At 36.8% G+C, this 24,368-nt stretch overlaps 1 pseudogene; it reads left to right on the top strand.

Annotated features, from left to right (window-relative positions):
* The first annotated feature begins 18,721 nt into the window (after positions 1 to 18,721).
* LOC129516151 (prefoldin subunit 5-like) lies at positions 18,722 to 19,198 on the top strand (annotated as a pseudogene).
* The last annotated feature ends 5,170 nt before the right edge of the window (positions 19,199 to 24,368 follow it).

Below are 24,368 nucleotides of genomic sequence, written 5' to 3'. Positions count from 1 at the left end.
AGCAGAGTCAAAGAAAAAAGGAAAAATAGAGCCTCTAGATGGACCTGCTTATTGTGAAAGGAGTCTAAGAAGCTACAGAAAACAAAGAACATTTCTAGAACTTCTTGACTCAGAGACCCTGCTTTCCCAAGCTGTGGCCTCTATGAGAGCAAAGCGACATATGATCACTAAATTTTTCCAGACTCTGTCACTTATCTTTGGTAGTTCTACCAAACTTTCTGTATTTTGGTTGGATTTTCTGCAAAATGGAGAGTACAATCATAGCTAGTGGAATAAGTGGAGAGTAAACTCTTCAGTGTAGCCAACAGATTGAATGAAGGTCCTCAAAATAGATGACAACTCTATCATCACCCTTAGAGTAAATGAAGTAGTGACCTAATTTACTGCTAAGAAGCCAAGACCAGCTCTCCTGACTTGCCTCACTGTGATTGAGAAGTTTAAAAAAGAAACAAAAATAGTGGCTACAGAGGACTCCAAAAGAAATGTTCCCTGTTAACTGATAATCCTTTTTAAAAAAAAAAAAATGCAGTATCTGCCTTATTGCCAGCTTCCTGGGCACTACTGATGTTACAGTCTGCCACTTCCTTACTTAATTTTCTCAAGACCTACCTGGATGCCAATGCATACAACTACAGGAGAATGATCAAGCTCTTTCAAAAAGTGAGGGGAGGGAGGAACAGACATTGCTCTTTATTGCCCCAGGCTTTCAGTCTTCTGTCCTCAGATGATACTAGGGAAGAAGTTCAAGTATCTGTCCTGGGGTTTCAAGTGAGAAGTAAGCACAGAAAAAATAGACCAGCTAAAGTCACTGAGCAACATGAAACAATTTAAAACTGTTACTATTTTTAGGTGCGACTGCCATGCATCTAAACATATGAGCACAGCAGTGTACAAGAAGTTGTGATGACGTAGAAAATGCAGTCATCTGGGTTTCGCCACTAGCAGGACCTGGGGTGGGCCACTTCTCTGAATCACAGCTAAAACGGAAGTCCTACCGACTGTCTCATGAAAATGAGGTAACGTGAGTGATGGCATGTTGTAGACTCTAAAGCACTATTAAATGTTAAGAATCACTACTACAAGGTTTGTTGCCTCCTGCATATTAAAATGGCAACCATGAAGGTACCTGGGTGGCTCGGTTGGTTAGGCATCTGCCTTTGGCTCAGGTCATGATCCCAGGGAGCCCCATGTCTCTCTTATCAGTCTGTTTCTCCCTCTCCCCCTGACACTCCCCCTGCCAGTGCTCTCTCTCTCTCAAATAAATAAAACCTTTTAAAAATAAATACATAAATAAATAAATGGCAATTGTAAAGTTATGTTAGGAAAAGAAAAGTATATTGACCATGTACTAGACAGAAAGTCAAATCCCTCCAAGTCTAGCTGCCAAAATTCTTAAACGTGGAATACATTCCTAGTGTATGGATTCAATCAGTTTGTCAACTATGATTACACTTAACAAATAATGTGTTGTGGTTTTCTCCTCTTAATTACGTAGGCTTCACACCCAACTCATAACCCTGAGATCAAGAGTCATATGCTCTACTGACTGAGCTAGCCAGGCACCCCACACTTAACAAGTAAAATAACCTAACACGTTGATGAGCAGAAGATACTTGCTGCCCTTTGGGGTCCCCATGGATTATTAATTCTCTGTAAGATAAAAGGTGTATTCTAATTTCCTCAATCAAATGAAAAAATGTCAAACCCTAGAAGTATGCCAGCACTTACACTCAGTAATTAGGACCCAATTTTTTTTTTATTCTATAGTAGCTGTTGCTAAGTGTTATCAAATACCAAGTCAAAATTTATCCAGTAAATTTTAGGAAACCCTCTTTTTCCTAATCTATTAATTGTATTTTCCTTTACTATAATAATAACATCACCTGGCTTCTATTACGTACCTATTAGGTGTCAGATATTGTTCTAATTTCCCACACATATAAACCCATTTGTATTGTATATATTAACTGCAAACAGTTTTCACATCTATTTTAATTAACTCGAAATAATTTTCTCTTTATCACCTTTTATTTTATTTTATGTATGTTTTTGCCGGTTCTGACGATGACTGAGAGATATTATCATCTATTACCAAAATAGAATTCCACCCTAGTACAATGAAATGACATATTTAAATGAACTCTGAAGGACTATAAGTGTATCTCAAGTTCTCTATAAAAAAAATTAAAACAATAATTCATTCCTATATAGTATGTAAATTAGTTCATTGATAAATAATACATAATTTTTTAATCCAAATTTCCAAAGTAGAAAAGTTTAAAAAATCGTTTTTTCTTTATATAAATAGACAAAAATACACTCAACTTCTAATGGTTCATATTAGTTATAGTTTCTTTTCCAGAAAGTTAAAAATCTATAAGGAATTCTCTATAGCTTAAATTCCAAAAAGATAAATCATTTCCATCAGATTTAATTTTCTAATACATATCTCTACTGAGATTAGTCAGAGATTCAGAGTAATTAAAAAGAAATGGGCAAATGTAGATGATTTAAAACATCCACCAAAGCCAAGAAGTGAATTCTACAGCAAATGAAAAGCAAATAAAAAGCATCTCATTTCAAGGTGCAAACTTGTAAAGTTTTGATCAGTGCATTCAAGGACTCATACTATACCTGCAAGCTTATGACAGTCCCCTACTCACTGCTCCCCTGGCTTCAGACTGTCACAGGCAAGCAAGAGGGCAGAAATAGGCTGCAGCTCCCCCTTCCCTACACAAGGGCTGCTATAAATAGGGAGCTGTGGATCTTTCTCCAAAAGCTAAGCAGCCATTAAGAAAGACACAAAACACTTGGTAAACAGTGTGCTTTGCAGGTTTAAATTTTTTCAATACTTTCTATGAAATAGGCACAGTTACTCTGTATTTCACAATAAGGAAGCTGAGGCTTACGTGGGTCAAATACTTTACTGAAGTTTACACCATGAGGGGCAAAGAGCAAAATCAAATGGAAGTCTGATTCCAGAGGCCACTTTCTTAACACTTAACACTATATTAACACTTAACACTACATTGCCTGAATGTGACAAGCTCCAACATAGAAAAGTATAATTTGGGTATCGACTGCCTAATTTGGGTTATTTATGTATCTTATTTTAGAGAATAGTGTATGTCATGCAATAGAGTATTACCCATCTTGAGATAATTACTCAAAAAATATAAATCTCTGAAAATCTGTTGGTTTTGAAGTTGTGTATCAAGGTATATGTTTATCCCAAGCTTTGATTACTCTGATTTAGTAATAAATAAATATAATAAACAAATAAACAAAATAAATAATAAAAAGTAAATAAAAATAATAATACATAAGTAAAATAAATAAGTAATAAATAAGTAGAAAAGTAACTTATGTATTATTCAGTCATCATTTAAATTCATTAATATCCAGTTCTAACAATTCTAAACAGCTCTTTAACAGCTCTTGCTAAATATTTGTGCTGTTTTCCCCTATTTTTAAAAATATTATCTTAATTTAGTGATTTGAGTATCACACTGGAACTTAGTAAACCGAGTAACTTTGTTCAGTTTCATCACTAAATTCCTCCTAAAACATAAAGTAGTTCTGTTTAAATACCCTGAACACTGAGAGATGTCACTGGCAAAATAAGGGGTGGGTGTATGTGTGTGTTTATCTATTTTTAAGATGTTATTTATTTAAGAAAGAGCAAGAGAGACAGTGAGAGAACAGGAGCAGGGGTAGGGGTAGAGGGACAAGCAGACTCCCCACTGAGCGAAGAGCCTGACTCTTGATCCTGGGACTCTGAGATCATGACCTGGGCCAAAGTCAGATGCTTAACCGACTGAGCCATGCAGACATTCCATGTGTGTGTGTTTAGAGTGAATTCCGAATCACATCATTTTCATTGTTAATTTAAGAACCAATGAGACAGATGCCTGGGTGGCTCAACAATTGAACCTCTGCCTTTGGCTCAGGGTGTGATCCTAGGTCCGGGGATCAAATCCTGCATCAGGCTCCCTGTGAGGAGCCTGCTTCTCCCTCTGCCTATGTCTCTACCTCTCTCTGTGGGTCTCTCATGAATAAAGAAATGAAATCTTTAAAAAAAAAAAAAAAAGGAACCAACGTGACACAATTTCTAGGATAAAAATAAATCTACCTGGGTTTAGCGCCACCTTCAGCCCAGGGCCTGATCCTCAAGACCTGGGATCGAGTCCCATGTCGGGCTCCCTGCATGGAGCCTGCTTCTCCTTCTGCCTGTGTCTCTGCCTCTCTCTCTCTCTCTGTCTCTAATGAATAAATAAATAAAATCTTTAAAAAATAAGTAAATCTGCCCAAGTAATTGTCCACTTTTTAAAAAGTACTTATTAACATACTTTACTATCTCCATAGCTGATTCATCATATACTTGAAGTTTTCCTTAAGTTCTAAACTTCCTGGTCTGTCCCTTGTACCAGCATGATGCAAATTCCAGGGTATCTGTGCTGGCCATCAAATACAGAAAAGAAATCTCAGTCCTGGTGATAGCTGCAATCCTGAGTCCATCTTTAGTTCTCGTTAACAGTGCCCTCCAGAAAATGAAAATGATGACATTGGTCAACCATGGCCTACTTACTTAAATGACCTTAGCTGTTCACATCATGATGAGTTTCTCTATAAACCCTTTAGATTTAGAATTCCAGAATTGGAAAAAATCATAGGAATCATCTCTATATACCAACCTGCTCATATTATAAAACTGAGATAGAGGAGTATAATTTGCCTAAGGTCACTCCACTTATAAATTTGATTTTTATGCTAAGATTGGTGGAGTAGTATAAGAACTAAGATGAGGCAAAAATGATCAGCTCTAGAGACGATCAAATTTGGAAAATCCTATATTATTAAGAGGATCAATGGATGGATTTTAATTCTGGCTCCATCAGTCTCTAACCTTGGGCAATTCACTTGAACTCATGAATCTCAGTTTTCTGTTCTATAAGATAGCCAATCAATTATTCTTGAAATCTCTTTAAATAAATGAGGAAGGTAAAAATGTTGACTTATGATTATTCAATACATAAGAAAACATAAAGAGTAAACACCAAATTTGATACATGAATTATAATATAAGAGCTAGGGATGCCTGGGTGGCTCAGCAGTTGGGCGTCTGCCTTCGGCTCAGGGTATGATCCCAGGATCTGGGGTCAAGTCCTGCATCAGGCTCCCTGCAAGGAGCCTGCTTCTCCCTCTCCCTGTGTCTCTGCCTCTCTCTGTGTGTCTCTCATGAATAAATAAATAAATCTTTAAAAAAAAGAAGAAGAAAGAAAAGAGCTAACATTTATTGATTACTTACCATGTTTCAGATAGGGACCTAGGTGTTCTATATGTGGTTTTTTTTTTAACCCTCATAACTTTGAACAGATTCTGTTACCACACTGATGCTGCATGTAAAGAATTGAGATGTAGAGAATTTAAGTAACTCACCCAAGGTATCACTTATTAAGTGGAGCAGAAAGGATTTAAACTCAAGTTGTCTAACTCCAAAGCAATGCTTGGAAACTGCACTGCCCCTTGGATAACTCATTTTGCTGTCATATTTCTTAACTAGTCACTTTTCTGGACTTTTTTTTCTGAGAACAAACGTGCTTCTCCATGACTCCTGATAAAATCCAATTCCTAGCTCTGTGGGCAGCCATTCACTCTATTTCCGTTCCCACTGGCATCTGTAAATTAGCCTCTGGTAATTATCTGTGTAGGAAGCAGCAGGCAGTGTACAGAACAATGTAACTGCTGGTCAGATTCCAACATGGGAATTTAGCATTCTTGAGTCATAAATCAACCAACCGTAGCCCAACTCGAGGACGTATTTGCTCAAGCTATAAAAATAAGCTTGACTGCAGAGCTGTAGGCAAATACACCTTCAAGGACCTGAAACAGTAAATCCTCAATCTGTGAGAAAGAACAGGTGTTCACACCTTGCCCTCCAAGACAATTGGTCCCCACTGTGTTCGACCAGATGGTGAGTACATTTTGGGGGCATCTGTCCTCCCTTGAGAATGTACTGTCTTCAGTTCCAGAAGTCATATACAGGCACCAGAAATGTAGCCCTAGTAATCACTTTAATTCAAAAGTTAAGACTCAGACTCAGTAGCAGAAGAATAACTTCCTAAGAGGCCTAAGATGTCACAGTGCTGCGTTTCATTACATCTTGATGCCATGAAAGACTCACTGTATTTTCTTTACAGTATTTCCTCTTTAGGGAAGCTGGAGCAATCTGGGAGAAATAAAACTGGAACAACCCAAGGGAATAGGTAGTCTTGGGCTGAAAGGAGGGGTTGGCAAACTATCATCTGTTGGCCAATATCCCTGCCATCTGTTTTTGTAAATAAAGTTTTACTGGAACTCAGCCACTTCCATCTGTTTACATATTGTCTGCGGCTGCTTTCATGCCACCACTGCAGACTAGTTTCAGCAGAGGCCATAGGACATGTAAAAACTAAAATATGTGTTATCTGGCCCTTCATAGAAAAAGTTTGCTGACCGCTGGCTGACGGCATGGGAATTGGAAATCTTAATGTACTTATATTTTGGGAACTTTCTTTTTTTTGGGGGGGGGACTTTCTTATAAGAATATATGTATATAAATGAAAAAGCAGAAATGTTCTGATCCTGTTACCCATTTTATCTCACTTACAGAACTGCAGCCTAGCAATCCAGAAACAATCCCTTTAACATCAGTTCCATTAGAGGAGGATTACTGTGCTCTTTCCATAATACTTGACCATCAAAATATACTGACCATCAAAATGGTTCAGTACTCTTGATAGATGTATCTCCTGATAAGTTGTACTTATTGAAAAAGATAGGAAAGAAAAGAAACAGTGCCAAGCACAATAAACACATTTGAGGGCACTCATGACATACTTTATTTCTTAGCTATTCCTAGGTCTAGACATATTATTCTCTTACAAAGTATGTCAAAATAGAAGACCATGTAAATCCAGTCTCCTTTGGAGCCTAAGATCAAGCCCTAAAAGCAAGGAACAGCAACCATGATTGATCCTTTGTTCTAAGTAGAGATAAAAGATAGCTTCAAAGAAATAGCACTTAACAGTAATGCCTGGGTGGCTCAGTGGTTGAGCATCTGCCTTCAGTTCAGTGCATGATCCCAGAGTCCTGGGATCGAGTCCCACATTGGGCTCCCCACAGGAAGCCTGTTTCTCCCTCTGCCTATATCTCTGCCTCTGTGTGTGTGTCTCTCGTGAATAAATAAATAATCTTAAAAATTAAAAAAAGGAATAGTACTTAACAAATCTGATTCACAGAGATAGCATGCGACATAAGTAAATACTGAGAGAAATGGCTATAATTTTCTACTGAGGATCTAGTCTTCCTTTGGACTCCCATATTTCAAAGTACCTCTCTCTTTTATTCATGAATGATCTTGGAATTCCACTAAATACCAACATAAATTAGAGTGATAGATCACTAAGGAAAAACCTAATTAATATTCCAACTTCAAAACAGTAGACTCTTGAAATTCTAAAACTTAAAAGTTTACTGAAGCACAAATTTGTATTGCACGCTTTGTAAAACTGGTGAACTAAAATGAGTCATTTAAGTAATGAGTGAGCACAGCTGACAGCCCAGCTCCCACATCTCAAAATAACTTTAATAGTTCTCTGTTCACCTTCTAGATGAAGCAGCATTCATAAAGTGATTATAAAAATGGTACCCCAAGGAAAACTACCTGCTAGGGCTCATGATAGAAGGGGAAAAAAGCAAAGAAAGTTTAAAAAATGATAGTTCTAAAGCCACAAAATAGAAGGCTTATGAGTATGTGCTATATAGTGATGGCTGTGAATGTAAGTTTTTCAAGGTTCTACTAGCTACAATCCATGCTTATGTCAAGGGAGGAAGCAGGAAAGAATGGGTATAAAGACAAAAAGAAATTTAATGGTGGTACTGTATATGCTGGGGCTTGCAGCATATCAGGTATATCAGGTTCAAAATATCAAAAATCTGAGCAGTGGGTTTTGGATGCCTTCATGGTAAAGGAGAACATATACATGATTATCTGTTAGATCCTTTAGGGGAAATTAAGTGCACAGACTAGAGGCAAGTGCAATCTCTAAACACCGTGTGTCAACATAGGGTGAAATTTGAAAGGATTCAGCACATTTAACGGTGAACAAGAACAAAAAAATAGCATGAGCGCTATATGGAGATAGATCAAATGAAGAGCAAATAACTGAATGTTATTGACTAAGAATCCAGCAGGAAACTTTAAGCAACTATTTCACATTATCAAGAAAATATTTTTAATTTCCACTCTAAAATAAGAACATTGCTATACAGAGAGAGCAGGTCAGAATAAGAAATTTAAAATGTGATGAAATGTAACAGGATGAGATGATGAGACGGATCAATGTAGCGTTAGGGTTCCACTCCTGGGAATCGACTGTGATGTTATCTGCTCATTGGTTTTATTTTTATTTATTTTTATTTCTGATATTTTCAAGTCTTTTAATGAAAGCATGTATGCATTTGGGAGACACATACCAACTACTGGGCCATAAAGTATGTGCATATTCAATGTTAGTAGATACTGCGAAACAATTTCTAAAGGGCCATACCAATTGACAATCCCATCAGAAGTATATGACAATTCAAATTGCCCCACATCTTTGACAACACTTGACTTTTAGTCTTTTCCAGTTTGGTCATTCTGATATGTATGTATATCACATTTTTATTTTAATTTGCATTTCTCTGATGGCTAGTGAATTTGACAATGTTTCATGTGTTTCTTACAATTTAGACATGTTCTATTGGATTTACATCTTTTACACATATTCTATTGGTTAACTTGCCTTTTTCTTATTACATTGTAAATATTCTTATTATGGACACAAGTCCCATTTGAGGCTTTCCCTTACACTTTCTTTTTTAAGATTTTATTTATTTATTCATGAGAGACACAGAGAGAGAGGGAGAGACACAGGCAGAGAGAGAAGCAGACTCCATGCAGGGAACCTGATACAGGACTCGATCCCCTCCAGGATCATGCCCTGGGCCGAAGGCAGGCTCTAAACCACTGAGCCACCCAGGCATCCCATCCCTTTCACTTTCTTAATCCTTCTTTTGAACACTTTAATTTTAATATGGTCAATTATCAATTTTTCCTTTATGGTTGGCCCTTTTGTACACTATCTTGTGTACCATCAAGAAATCTGTCCTGAGGGGATCCCTGGGTGGCTCAGCAGTTTACCGCCTGCCTTTGGCCCAGGGCATGATCCTGGAGTCCCAGGATCGAGTCCCACGTGGGACTCCCGGCATGGAGCCTGCTTCTCCCTCTGCCTGTGTCTCTGCCTCTCTCTCTCTCTCTCTCTCTCTCTCTCTCTCCCTCTCTCTCCCCCCCCCCGTCTGTCTATCATAAATAAATTTTTTAATTATAAAAAGAAAGAAAGAAAGAAAGAAGAAAGAAAGAAAGAAAAGAAAGAAAGAGAAAGAAAGAAAGAAAGAAAGAAAGAAAGAAAGAAAGAAAGAAAGAAAGAAATCTGTCCTGGGCTGCCTTGGGTAGCTCAGTTGGTTAAGTGCCTGCCTTCGACTCACTTCATGATCCTGGGGTCCTGGGATGGAGCCCCACGTCAGACTCCCTGTCTACTTCTCCCTCTTTCTCTGACCCTCCTCCCACTAATGCTCTCCCTTGCTCTCTCCCAAATGAATAAATTACACACAAAAAAAAAAAACTTTAAGAAATCTGTCCTAGACCTCCTCCACTCAGATTATAAAAATTCAATTTTTTTCTAAGAGCTTTATTGTTTTACCTTTCATATCATGATCTATGGATTCATCTAGAATTCATTTTTGTGCATATTAGATAAGAGTCAAGATCCATTTTTCCATATGGATATCCAAATGAACCAACATTATTTATTGGGACTGCAATGGAGAATCTTTAACCATCAAATGGTCACCTATGTACGTGTCATAATTGACAGCTTTATGATGTTAAGTCTTCCTATCCACTGGTTCTGACCTAAGGCTAGTCCATACAGACCCAGAGCATACTTGGTGCAATATGTAGATCATGGTGGGAGTTTATGGAAGCCATGTGGCAAACAGAGTTATGACTTAAGTCCCCACAAGGTCAGTCCAATTCAATGTTGGATCTATTCCAGAGACATTTTTCTAGTTTTTAGGTATATGGTTGGAATAGATCTACTCAACCAACTGACAGAACACCCACATTGGTGCTTCCTGACCCATTCAATAAGAATTATTATGCTAAAAAAGGCCAAGTGGAAGCCCCTGGATCCCCCTGTTCCTACCAAAATAATAAACCAAAAGTTAATACTCTCTATATATATCCTTATGAAAAATTTTGAGTTCAATACTACCATGAATAACTTAAAGATACAGGATTGGTGATTTCTATTATAGAACCATTTGACTCGCCACCTCCTCTGTGCCAGAAGAATTGGATCTTGAAAGACAGCATTGAATCATTGCTAACTAAAACAGGTGATGACTTTAACTGGAAATATTCCAGAGGAATTCTTATCATTGTGATAGATCAACAAAGCCCCTTTTACTTAATTTTCAAAACTGACACAGTGCTATTTCACCTCTAACTGTTTCATTATCCCATATAATATGGACCCAGTGAGCAGTAAGTAGCAGGTACCCAGATACATGCATGCCAGCAAATGAGGGAAAAAAAAATCCAATTCAGGGCCTAAGTTCCTAGGAGTCTAGTGGTCTGAGCCATACTAGGACATCTCCTTTAATATGCAAGACAAGTTGCTGCACATTAATCTCACCAACATAGCACTGATCAATATTTGTGGCCCACTTGTATTTTATGGAAAATATATACCATATTTGGATAGGCTACATTGGTCGGTTTCTTGAGTCAAAAATGAGTGGGCTCAGAGCAAGAGAAGGCTCTGTAGCTGTCCAGTTGCATAGCAAGTGAACTTTGACCCAGCAAATTCAATTATTTTCAAATTTGCATAGTCAACCAGGACAATGTGTAAAAATTGTAGCAAACTTCAGTAGAAAAATCACAGCAAAATCCTGCAGGATGTTAGCAAGTGACTATTCTTTTGATTAAAACTTTTGAGTTGCTACTAGACCTTGGCAGAGAACCAGTGCTTGACCATGGGACAGCAAATGAATGTGCAACTAGAGTGCACATCCTGGATTAAGCCTTAAAGACTAGAGTACCCAGCAGAACTCTATAATAAAATGGAAGAGTAATAAATGGGATTGAATTTAAATAGATGTTAAGGCATAAAATGTATGAGTTTGCTTTCCATTCCTAGTGTACTTATTCATACTGTTCTTCCATGTTGCCACTAAGACATCTTTTTGACTTCATAAGAGGTCCCTCGATTAAGTTGACAAAGAAAAAAAATATTTTTCCTGATTTACAGATAGCTCTGGATTATATGAATAAATCAAAACTTCCAAGAACATGTTGTTGCCATCTTTGTCAGGATGGGAAAATGGCCTGAGGTATGAAACTTTTCCCAATTCATGGGTAATAGTGGATTTGTTTGGCCAGATGGTAAGGGTCTTGTAAGCACCTAGATGGGAAAAACTGATGTGAAAGGAGGTTTAGAGAGAAGTCTGTGAGAAGTCTGTGGACACAGGGTGTGGATTATTTGTATCCCATGAAAATGATAATCAAAAGTGCTTTCTGGGCAGCCCCGGTGGCGCAGCGGTTTAGCGCCACCTGCAGCCCGGGGTGTGATACTGGAGACTCGCTGCTTCTCCCTCTGCCTGTGTCTCTGCCTCTCTCTTCGCTCTCTCTCTGAATGAATAAATAAATAAATCTTTAAAAAAAAAAGGTGCTTTCTGTGAAGGAGTCTCTCAAGGCAGAAGCCTAATAAAAATAGTTTCTATGAAAAGCTCAGTAAGGAAAAGTATAAAAAATTAAAGAAAATTGAATATAAATATTTAAACTTTGAGGGAGAACATGATATCAGTATAAGAAAGGCAAAAGTAACTATTGTGTATATTGTATATATTGTATACTATATATAACATAATATATATAAGACAAAACTATATATGCTCATTTTCTCTCATTTCTGCTCATTTCCCCTTTAATCCCTTTCACTATTTTTTATAGAGGGTGAGAGAACATGAGAGACTCCTAACTCTGGGAAACGAACAAGGGGTAGTGGAAGGGGAGGTGGGTGAGGGGACGGGGTGACTAGGTGGTGGGCACGGAGAGGAGCACTTGACGGGATGAACATTGGGTGTTATATGTTGGCAAATCGAACTCCAATAAAAAAATATACAAAAAAAACTACCTATGCTACATATATAATATATATAAGTACAACTATATATGTAGTATATATTTAGTTATTTGTTGTCCATTAAACCAGACCCTCTCCATTTCAAATTCTCTGGAGATTAAATCCAGCTTTTCAGGTGGGGCACAGGAGGGGGACCTGGGGAGGCAGTCAGACTTTATGACATAGAAAATTCAAGTAACCTTCCCACTCCATTTTCAGCCCCATGACTCAACCTCATTCTCCATGTATCTGTAGCTATTAAATCCTGAATAGGTCTAAATTCTCATCAGCAGCACTTGGTTTCCATCTTTTTCTGTTCTTCCAATCTTTCAAAAGTGTATTGGCATCTCCCATCATTTTTGCCTCTTCTCCCATTTTCTAAAATAATCTTATGGTTCTACTTACTTAATATTATCAGTTTAGTTGGAATTGGGAAGGGCAGAAAGATAGAGTCATATCTTTAATCCATTATCATTTAGCACTCCTTACCTTTTTGATCATTTCCTTCTACCAAAGGCATATTTTCCTCTATGTAGTTTCTCAGCTACCATATTCCTGTTTGTTCCCCTTCTAGCCCATGGAGCCAACTCTGCACCTCTCCATTCTTCCCTCATCCCATCACTGTTGGTCTCCTATTAAGATTTTTCTGTAGGAAACATCTTGCACATCATATTCAGGAGAAGAATAGATCAAAGGAAAGTTGAATGTATTTTGAATTTGGTGGTGGTTCTCTGAGAAATATCTGATTCCTTTCTTTTACAGGTGGCTGCTCCTCAAAGTCCTAGGGAGAAGGTCTGCTTTGGTTGCCATCCCATCCCTTCTACAGGGCTCTAGGTCACAATTAGGTCCACTCAGCCTATCATTCCTGGGATATTGAAGTCTCCATGGTAACCATATCCAAGGGTTCTTACTTCTTCTCCTGAAAACTTTTCTGTAATTCTTTCTGAAATTTCTTGTTTCTTTGGGACTTACACTAATCACATCATATATTAAACTTGAATTTCTAAAAGGTTCTTTGCACATGTATACTACACAGTACTATATAGGTACATATGTATACATATACATATCCTATATTCACTACCCAATTGTTCTCATCTAGTTTATGCCTTTAAAACAAATCTATGCTGCTGATTCTCTGCTCTACATTTCCACTTGATTGTTTAATAGGTGTCTCAACATAACCCAAACCAAAGCTTCCAATCCCAGCACACTTCCTCAAACCTGTTCCTCTCATAATCTTCCCATCGAGTAAATTAGCCAGCAAGGTTATCATTCAGATTTGAAGGAGAGACAAAGAGTTTCCCAGACAAAAAAAAAAAAAGATAAACAATTTTATCACCACTACAACAGGCTTACAACAAATGTTAAAGAGACTTAAGTAGAAAAGAAATGGCCATAACTAGACATAATAAAAATACAAATAAAAAGATGTAAAATATGACAGCATACACATGGAATGTGGAGAGGGGAGTAAAAAGGGAAGAGATGGAGAAGAGAAAAAGAATCCTTTTTCTTTTTTTTTTCCAGAATGTATTTGAACATAAATGACCATCAAATTAATATTGACTGCTCTTTACTTAGGATGCTATATATCATGATAACCACACATCCAAAACCTATGATAGATACACCAAAAGAAAAAGACAAAGAAAGCCCAACAAAATACTATAGATGCCCATCAATCTCAAAGAAAAAGAGCAAGAAGAACTACAAAAACAACCAGAAAACAAATTTTTTTAAATGGTGAAATGTACACACCTGCCAAAAGGTACTTTAAATGTAAATGATCAAAATACTCCAATCAAAAAAACAGACTGCTGGAATGGATTAAACACACACAAACACACACACACACACACACACACAAACACAAGATCCATCTATATACTGCCTACAAGAGACTGACCTGAGACCTAAAGACACATAGAGACTGAAAGTGAAGGAATGGAAAAACATTCACCATGCAAATGGAAGTGAAAAAAAAGCCAGGGTAGTAGTGCTTATATCATGCAAAATAGACTTTAAAACAAAAGACTGTAATAAGAGACAAAGAAAGGCATTACATAATGATAAGAGCATCAATGAAACAAGAGGTTTTAACAACTGTAAATATCTACATACCCAACACTGGAGCATCTAAATACATAAAGCAAATATTAATGTAAATAAAGAAAGAAATTGATGGTATATAATAATAGGAAACTTTACATTGTGTTAACCATTTCACAATACATATATGTATATCAAATCATCACATTGTACACCTTTAATTTACAGAATTTTATATGTCAATTATATCTCAATAGATCTTTTAAAAATTATAAGAAAAAAACAGTAGGAAACCTTAACATTCCACTTACATCAATGGATAGGATCATCCACACAGAAAATCAATAAGGAAACAATGTCTTTGAATGCCACATTGGACAAGATGGACAAAACAGATATATACAGAACATTCTACCCAAAAACTAACAGAATACACATTCTTTTCAAGGGCACATGTAACATTATTCAGAATAGATCACATATCAGGCCATAAAACAAGCCTCAATATATTTAAGAAGACTGAAATCATACCATGCATCTTTTCTGACCATAATAGTATGAACTAGAAATATATCACAGGGAATAAAAACTGGAAAAAACACAAACACATGGAAATTAAATGGCATGATACTAAACATCCAATGGGTCAATGAAGCAATCAAATAAGAAATCAAAAAATACATAGAGACAAATGAAAATGAAAAACAAGGGTCCAAAATCTTAGATTTAGATTTAGAACTGTAGTTCTAAGAGGAAAGTATATAGCAATACAGGCCTACCTCAGAAAATAAGAAGCTCAAACAGTCTCACCTTACGCCTACAGGAACTAGAAAAAGAACAAAGGGAAACGTGAGTAGAAGAAATAAATAATAAAATCAGAGCAGAAAGAAATGACATAGGGATTAAAAAATAGAAAAAAACAAAAGCTATTTCTTTGAAAAGATAAAATGGACAAACTCTTGGCCAGGATAATGGCATATTATTATTACTATATATGCCAACACACTGGACAACCTAGAAAAAATGGATAATTCTTAGAAACATACAATCTTCCAAAATTGAACCAGGAAGAAACAGAAAATCTGCATAAACCAATTACAAGTAACAAAATTGAACCAGTAATCAAAAAACAACCAAAAAATAAAAGTCCAGGACCAGATGGATTCACAAGTGAATTCTACCAGACGTTTAAGAGTTAATAGTCCTACCTATTCTCTTCAAACTCTCAAAACAAATAGAAGGAAAGTTTCCAAATACATAGTATAAGACCAGCATTACCATGATACCAATACTAGACAAAAATATCACAAAGAGCTACAAGCCAATATCCCTGATAAACACAGATACGGAAATCCTCAAAAAATATTAGCAAATTCTGTACAAATAATACATCAAAAAGATCATTCACCACAATCAAATGGGATTGATTCCTGGGATGTAGGGATGGTTCAAGATTCACAAATCAATCAACATCATATACCACGTCAATAAAACAAAGGATAAAACTCATATGATCATCTCAATAAATGCAAAAAAAAGCACTTGACAAGATTCAACATCCATTCTTGATAAAAAAAAGAAAAAAGAAAAACTCTCAACAAAATTGGGTTAGAGGGAACATACCTCAACATAATAAAGGACATATATGAAAAACCCACAGGTAACATTCTCAATGGGGAAAAACTGAGAGCTGTCCCTCTAAGGTTAGGAACAAGATAAGGATGTCCACTCTCATCACTTTTATCCAACACAGAACTAGAAGTGTTATCCACAGCATTCAGACAAGAAAAAGAAATACGAGGTAACCATATTGGTAAAAAAAAAAAAAAAAAAAAGTTAAACTGTAACTATTCAGAAATGACATTATACTATACATGGAAAATCATAAAGATCCCACAAAAAATTACTAGAAGTAATTTTAAAAGTCATTAAGTTGCAAGATACAAAATTAATACCCAGAAATAGGTAGCATTTCTATGCTCTAACAAGGAAGTCTCAGAGAAATTTTTAAAACACCATTTACAATTGCACCGAAAAGGCTCAAATATCTAGACATGATATGAAGACCTGTACTCTGAAAACTATAAAACACTGAGGAAACAAATAATCAGAGAGGGAGACAAATCATGAGAGACTTAACCATAGGAAACAAACTGAGGGCTGCTGGAAGGGAGATGTGTGGGTGGATAGAGTAATTGCGTGATGGGCATTAAAGAGGGCACAGATATGATGAGCACTGGGTGTTACATGCAACTGATGAGTTATTGAACACTATGTCTAAAACTAATGATGGATAATTGAATTTAAATTTTAAAATAATAAAAAATTAAAAAGAAAAAAAAAGAAATTGAAGACGACACAAACAAATGGGAAGATAGTCCATGTTCATGCATTGGAAGAATTAATATTGTCAAAATGTCCAATTACCCAAAGCAATCTATATATTCAATGCAATCTCTATCAAAATAGCAACAGCATTTTTTGCAAAACCAGAAGAAATAGAACTAAAAGAACTAAAGAAGTAAAATTTGTATGGAACCACAGAAGACTACCCAAATAGCCAAAACAATCCTGAGAAAGAACAAAGCTGGAGATATCACACACAATTCCAGGTTTCAACATATACTACAAAACTGTAGTAATCAAAATAGTATGATACTCGTACAAAAATACACACAGAGATCAATAGAACAGGATAAAGACCTCAGAAATAAACCAACATTTATATGGTCAATCTATGACAAAAGAAGCAAGAATAAACAATGGGGAAAAGTCTCTTCGGTAAATGGTGCTAGGAAAACTGGACAGCTTTATATAAAAGAATGAAACTGTACTACTTTCTAACACTTTACATACATATACTCAAAATGGATTAAAGACTTAAACATGAGACCTGAAACCATAAAAATTCTAGAAGAGAACATAGGCAGTTATTTCTCTTACATCAGCCATAGCAACATTTTTTCTAGATACAACTCCTAAGGCAAGAGAAACAAAAGTAAAAATAAACTATAAAGACTACATCAAAATAAAAATATTTTTATACAGCAAAGGAAGTCATCAAAAAAACTAAAAGACAATCTGCTGAATGGGAGAAGATATTTGCAAATAATATATCTGATAAGGGGTTAACACTCAAAATATATAAAGAACTCATTCAAGTCAACACCAAAAAAAAAAAAAATCCAATTTAAAAATGGGCAGAGAGGGCTGCCTGGGTGGCTCAGGGGTTTAGCCCCTACCTTCCGCCCAGGGCGTGATCCTGGGGTTCCGGTATCAAGTCCCGCATCGGACTCCCTGCATGGAGCCTACTTCTCCCTCTGCCTGTGTCTCTGCCTCTGTGTGTGTGTGTGTCTTTCATGAATAAATAAATAAAATCTTTTTTAAAAAAATGCGCAGAGAGGGATCCCTGGGTGGCGCAGCGGTTTGGCGCCTGCCTTTGGCCCAGGGCGCGATCCTGGAGACCCAGGATCGAATCCCACATTGGGCTCCCGGTGCATGGAGCCTGCTTCTCCCTCTGCCTATGTCTCTGCGCCTCTCTCTCTCTCTCTCTCTCTCTGTGACTATCATAAATAAATAAAAAAAATTAAAAAATATATATATATAATTTTAAATGGCTGCTTATCATCTCACTATATGGATGCAACACAATTTACCTTAACCATTTCCCATTCATTGGATATTTAAATTGTTTTATTGGATGTATATAACTGTTCAATTATAAGTAATGATAAAATTATTTTATGAAAATCTGCTCTTCGGAAGATTTCCTTAGGAAATATCCTGAGAACTGGAGATGCCAAGTCAAACAGTATTAATAGTTTGGGGGGCTTTCAATATATGTAATCTAAATATAATATAGGCATGTAATTACAATTTATACTCAGTGAGCATGCTCAAGCATTAGACATTTGCTGTTTGATAACTACAGTTGACCCTTGAATGGTGCCAGGGTGAGGGGCAGCAACTTCCCCATGCAGTTGGAAATCCACGTGTAACTTTTGACTCTGCAAAAGTTTAACTAACAGCTTACTATTGACCAGAAGACCTACCGATAGCATAAACAACTGGTTTACGCTACCGATTATCACACATTTTGCATGGCATATGAATTATATACTGTATTTTTATAATAAAGTAACTAAATATCATGAATAAATACATTTGCAGCACTGTACTGTATTTTTTTAAAGATTTTATTTATTTATTTATTTGAGAAAGAGAGAGAGCATGAGCAGAGGGAAGGGCAGAGGGAGAAGCAGACTCCCAGCGAAGCAACACCAAGATCATGAACTGAGCCAAAGGCAGACTCTTAACCAACTGAGCCATCCAGGTGCCCCCTACTGTATTTATTTTTTAAAATCTTCATATAGATTGGTCCTCCTTGGAGGAGGTTGGTCCTCCTTCCCAACATGGTGCAGTTGGTTAACATCACCATGCTGAACCTGCTGCAGCTAGATATGCTCAAGAACCAGCTGGACCAGGAAGTGGAGTTCCTGTCCACATCCATTGTCCAGCTCAAGGTGGTACAGACCAAGTATGGGGAAGCCAAGTACTATCTGAATGTGCTGAACTAGAACAACCAGGGGGAAGAATTACTCGTCCCACTGACGAGTTCTATGTACGTCCCTGGGAAGCTACATGATGTGGAACATGTACTCATTGATGTGGGAACAGGATACTATGTAGAAAAGACAGCTGAGGATGCCAAGGACTTTTTCAAGAGGAAGATAGACTTTCATACGAAGCAAGTGGAGAAAATCCAACCAGCTCTGCAGGAGAAGCATGCCATGAAACAGGATGTCATGGAGATGATGAGCCAGAAGATTCAGCAGCTCACAGCCCTTGGGGCAACTCAGGCTACTGCCAAGGCCTGAGAGCTCCTTTCAGAAAGGGGGCAGAGGGATCCTGCTGTGGGAGCTTGGGACTTCGTGGGCATGGGATCCAGGACGGGAGGGGCTTGTTTCATGCTAATAAGTGTGCCAGCTGGGCAGGAAAATAAATAAATAAATAAATAAATAAATAAATAAATAAATAAATAAATAAATCTTCATATAAATAGACTTACACAGTTCAAACTCGTGTTGTTCAAGGGTCAATTATATATACCTAAAACAGTACCTCATTCTTTTTATATTAATTTGATTCTTTTTGAGAGTAAAGGGTTGTTGTTTTTTTTTTAATTTTCTTAAAAAATTCTCTAACCTGTTCACATCTTTTCCTCCTTTTATAAGTTTTGGTCTTAATAATATATTTCTTTGTATGCCAAGTATAATTACCTTAAGTATTTGTTAAAAATACTTTCCCAATGTGTTACATGCCATTTACTCTGTATTGTATTGGTTTTGTATTTTTAAATAGAGAAAGGGGTTTTTAAAACTATTTTTACATGAGAAGTAAGGTCTATCAGTCGTCTCTTTCATTGCCTACAGGCTAAAATATCCTTTCCTATCCCTTGATCAGATAATATTCACCTATATTTCTATCATTTTCATGTTTTGTTGACACTTAGTTTTATTCCATCAGAAAATAGATGATCAATTAGTAAGAGAAAATTCTAAACAATTTTCAAATATTTTAGAAGTAATAATTAAATAATCCTACCATTTATTATTGATTTGGTTTGCCTCCTCTTCAGATATTAAAGTCTTATTCACATGAAGTTATTTTTCTAAATTATCTATTCACTTATCTACCAGTACCATGCAGATATAATTGCTATAGTTTTTATAAGTGATAACAAATAGTTTAAATAGAATCCAATAAAGTTGTTTCTGCCACATTATATTTCTTTCTCAGCATTTCTTAGTACTATTCTTCTCACCTGTTTGTTCTTCCAAGTGATGTTAAAAAATATATTTTGGCAATTTTCAAGGGAATCCTGTTGGACTTTTTATTACATTAATACTGTAAGTTAATTTGGAAAAAAAAACCCTGACATTTCACATAAATCCTGCTCCTCTTCAAGAACATTTTATGTCTACATTATTCCAATTCTTTTATATCTCTCAGTTGGGTTTTGTAATGTTCTCCATAGAGATTCACACATTTCATTTTAGTGTTATTCAAAGACATTTTCTCCCTTTTATTACTATTATGAACAAATCTTTTTTTCATTGTTACTTCTAACTGGTTATTGCCATAGATATTAGCCACAATAATATTAACCCAGAAAACTTATAAAGCAATTATTACCAAGTGCTCATATCTATAAAAGGGAAATAACTGTGAAGTACTCAGAATGCATCTAACTTTAAGAATGTGTCCTTTTTAAAAAAGATTTTATTTTCTCTCCTTTCCCCTTTAATCCCTTTCACTATTTTTTATATTCCCCGTATGAATGAAACCATATAATGTTTGTCCTTCTCCAATTGACTTACTTCACTCAGAAAATGAGTGGGAAATATCAGAGAGGATGACAGAACATGAGAGACTCCTAACTCTGGGAAACGAACAAGGGGTAGTGGAATTAGTGGAAGGGGAAGTGGGCGGGGGGACGGGGGACTGGATGACAGGCACTGAGTGGGGGCACTTGATGGAGGATAAGCACTGGGTGTTACACTATATGTTGGCAAATCAAACTCCAATAAAAAAAATACAAAAAATAAATATAAATAAATAAGACACAGAGAGAGAGGCAGGGACATAGGCAGATGGGGAAGCAGGCTCCCCACGGGGAGCCCAATGTGGGACTCGATCACAGGACCCTAGGATCACGTCCTGAGCCAAAGGCAGACACTCGACCTCTGAGCCATCCAAGCATCCCAAGAATTGTGTCTTTCTGATGAACCCTCTAAAATAAACTGTGCATACTCCTATATAATTAAATAAATTGATTTTCTCAATTGCTTAAGCTATAATTTTTTAGATATAAGATAATGCTTACTAAACTATGATTGGTTAGAATGATTATTCTGAAATAATTTTTGCTAATAATTAAATAGACCCAGTTGTTTACTGAGATTTCTCCTACTCTATAAAAATAAAACCATGAGAACTATATAAAGGACACTGCTTAATTTTCTCTTCTTAGTAACAGGATAAAGTGGAGGGAAAGGCATATGGGTCTACCTCATTTGAAAATCCTGTAAAATCTCTAAGCTGCATATGCCCTAAAGAAAAAAAGATCAGAATGTGTCTTTATTTTAATGCTGTGAAAATGAACTTTTGCAGCCAAAACTTCAATTCAATCCACCCATATGACAGCTCTTGACCATAGGACCAAGAAACACTATGGGAGTGCTACCAACTTCCCAGTATATCCATTCGATGAGACAAAAGAAGGCTTTTCTTCTTTTCAAATATAAACATTTTTTTATAAGAGTGGTGGCTCACTTATATGGTGCTTTTACACTTTTCTTTTTTTTAATCTTTTATTTATTTATGATAGTCACGCACAGAGAGAGAGAGAGAGAGAGGCAGAGACACAGGCAGAGAGAGAAGCAGGCTCCATGCACCGGGAGCCCGACGTGGGATTCGATCAAAGGCAGGTGCTAAACCGCTGTGCCACCCAGGGATCCCTCAAATATAAACATTTAAAGCTAAAAAGTTCCCTCTACATGACATTAGCTGCATCTTACAATTTCAATGTGTTATATTGTCATTTTCATTCAATTTTAAATATTTCCTAAGTTCCCTTGTGTTTTTATTTTTGACCTATGGATTACTTAGAAAAGTATCCATTCTAATTAAATATCTGGGAATGGGGAAATGACCACTAAGTGGGTTCAGGACTTTTTGTGAGGTAGACTCAGCCAGGACTCCATTTATTATCAGGACCCCATATACCACCTTTCTACCTGAGAGGCATGATAATGCCTTTGGGTCCCCAGATATCAGTGTCAACTTGGACCTTGCACAGAAAAGTCTTCAAAATCTCGAGGTATTCCCCTTTCCACGGCATAGGGTTTCCCCAGTACGGGTTACCCAAGTAAATGTCCATGATCCCTTTGAAAGAGAAAAGAGAAACTCCTTAATGCTTACACTTGCCATAGTGCTTCAGCATTTTTCCTTATGGGAACCACCTTCTCCTTTAGCCAATAGCTTCTGTGTTTGAGAATTGACTCAGTCCTAAAACTGGACAAAGATAGTGACATTTTATTGGGCTAATTGATATAAGCTTCCTGCTGATTACCCATTCCTAATTTCTCTTGATAGTATAAATTATGCAATACTCTCATGAACTGTCATCTATTGGACCCAAATAACATTGTGTGCTAGTAACCATTTCCATAGCTCTTGGAAGTTCAAGTCCACCTCACTACCATTCCAACCCTGGCGTTCATTACAATAATGGCACTCATCTTGTTTCAGATGGTTAAGCAATGCCACCTAGCCCCAATCAGGGATGATTCTGTTAACAGCATCTCCTGTCATCAGTTCTGACATACAAAACTTCTTACAGCCTCAGCAATCCTGTGGAGCTCTTGACCTGCGATGTATGGACCTTCAGAGTTGTTCCAAATTGAGAAAAGTTGTCCTGGCCTATGTACCCCTGCAATGACCAGTCACTGAATACAGACTGCTCCCTTGCCCCCCACCTGCAGGGGATAGTGTAACTTTTGATGAAGCAGCTCCCTTTAGCCTGAGACTCCCCAAGAGAGATGCTGCTGTGAGCTGTGACAAGCCAGCACTCCTGGCAGCTAAAAGACTAAGGGCTTCAGTTCAGAACAGGAACCTGTATGGCCCATCACAGCATCCACCACACTAGCATACATGTGAGAAATGATTAATAAGATAAAAGACCTATCGTTTTTGGAGGGTGGGAGAGTAAAGGAGTGATTTTTTTAATTGACTTAATGGTACTCTAGCTCAAATAAGTTAAGGCATTTCCACCAAGCTAATAAAAATAAACTCAGAGGATTAGACACACAGTTTCAAAGTTGTCATTGAATAGCTCTCAGACAGGACACCTTCTCCAGATACTTCCTTTAACTTTATGAAGAACGAGAATATTCAGATTGCACATTGGTGACCTAAAAGTCCAAAGCCTGCTCACAGATATATTTTGATTGGCACGCAGTGTTCTAAAAATCAAATGAGGTGCAAATAGCCAAAAATCAATAAATCTCACAATAAAATCAGATTTTAAACTTATCTTGAAAAAAGAGTTTAGAAACACTGGTCTAACAGTGAATTCTCAGGAGTAGACTGCACTCTCCCCATTGTTATATTCAAAGCCTGGGAGCCCACCTAGACTGGCCCATAGTCTGGTAAAAGCACTTTCTATTGCCTGTGGCATAACAAGATTTAAGTTGGCAAAGGTCCAGGAGCAACCAAGAGCCTAGAGTGTGTATATATATATATATATATATATATATATATATCCTAGAGTGTCCAAGCATCACTAATAGAATTTGAAAACACTTTAATCCACATAATTCTTCAAGACCTTTAATCTCCAAAGGCCAGCCATGTGAACAGAGTCTGGGACAACTATGCCAAGAGTGAAAAAAGAAGGCCTTGAACCTTATAACTTCTTAGCCAGTCCAGAATATCCACTACTCAATGTACTTATAACAGAAATGAACTATGCTTTGCCCCATAATGCTGGCTTCCAGATTAGATATTTTTAAGTTTCCCCTAAATTATCTCCTACACTACCACTCAGTATTAAAAGCTATTTTGTCAGGATGTTTCCATTTTAAATATGTGCATCTTTACAAAAAGAATAGCCCATAGTAAAATTAATCCTCCTGCTCATTGATTCCAAAGCATGTTACAACATTGAAAGCCCCAGGCACCATAAATTTTGCATAATATGTAGAATGGACCAATGAACTTTGTGTGACCATCTACCCAAATAGACAGCAAGTATCCAGACAAAATGAAATATAAATGTTAAGAGTACACACACCTAGATGACTGAGGGACCAAATAAGGCAAGGAAAGCAGAAGACTCTATCACCCATGCCAAGGACTGAGAATTAACCTCCTTAAGGTTGACAGAGGGAAAATGGTAGTAACTTTTATTTTAACAAAGAACTGTAGGATCTTTTCCCCCAACATCCGAAAAAGGGATCAAGTCTAAAACCTTGATTATGGTCT

The sequence above is a fragment of the Nyctereutes procyonoides genome, unplaced genomic scaffold (genome assembly GCF_905146905.1).
Source record: "Nyctereutes procyonoides isolate TBG_1078 unplaced genomic scaffold, NYPRO_anot_genome, whole genome shotgun sequence".
Classification (NCBI taxonomy): Eukaryota; Metazoa; Chordata; class Mammalia; order Carnivora; family Canidae; genus Nyctereutes; species Nyctereutes procyonoides.
Note: the sequence above shows the minus strand (reverse complement) of the source record. Positions and strands in the feature narration are given on the sequence as shown.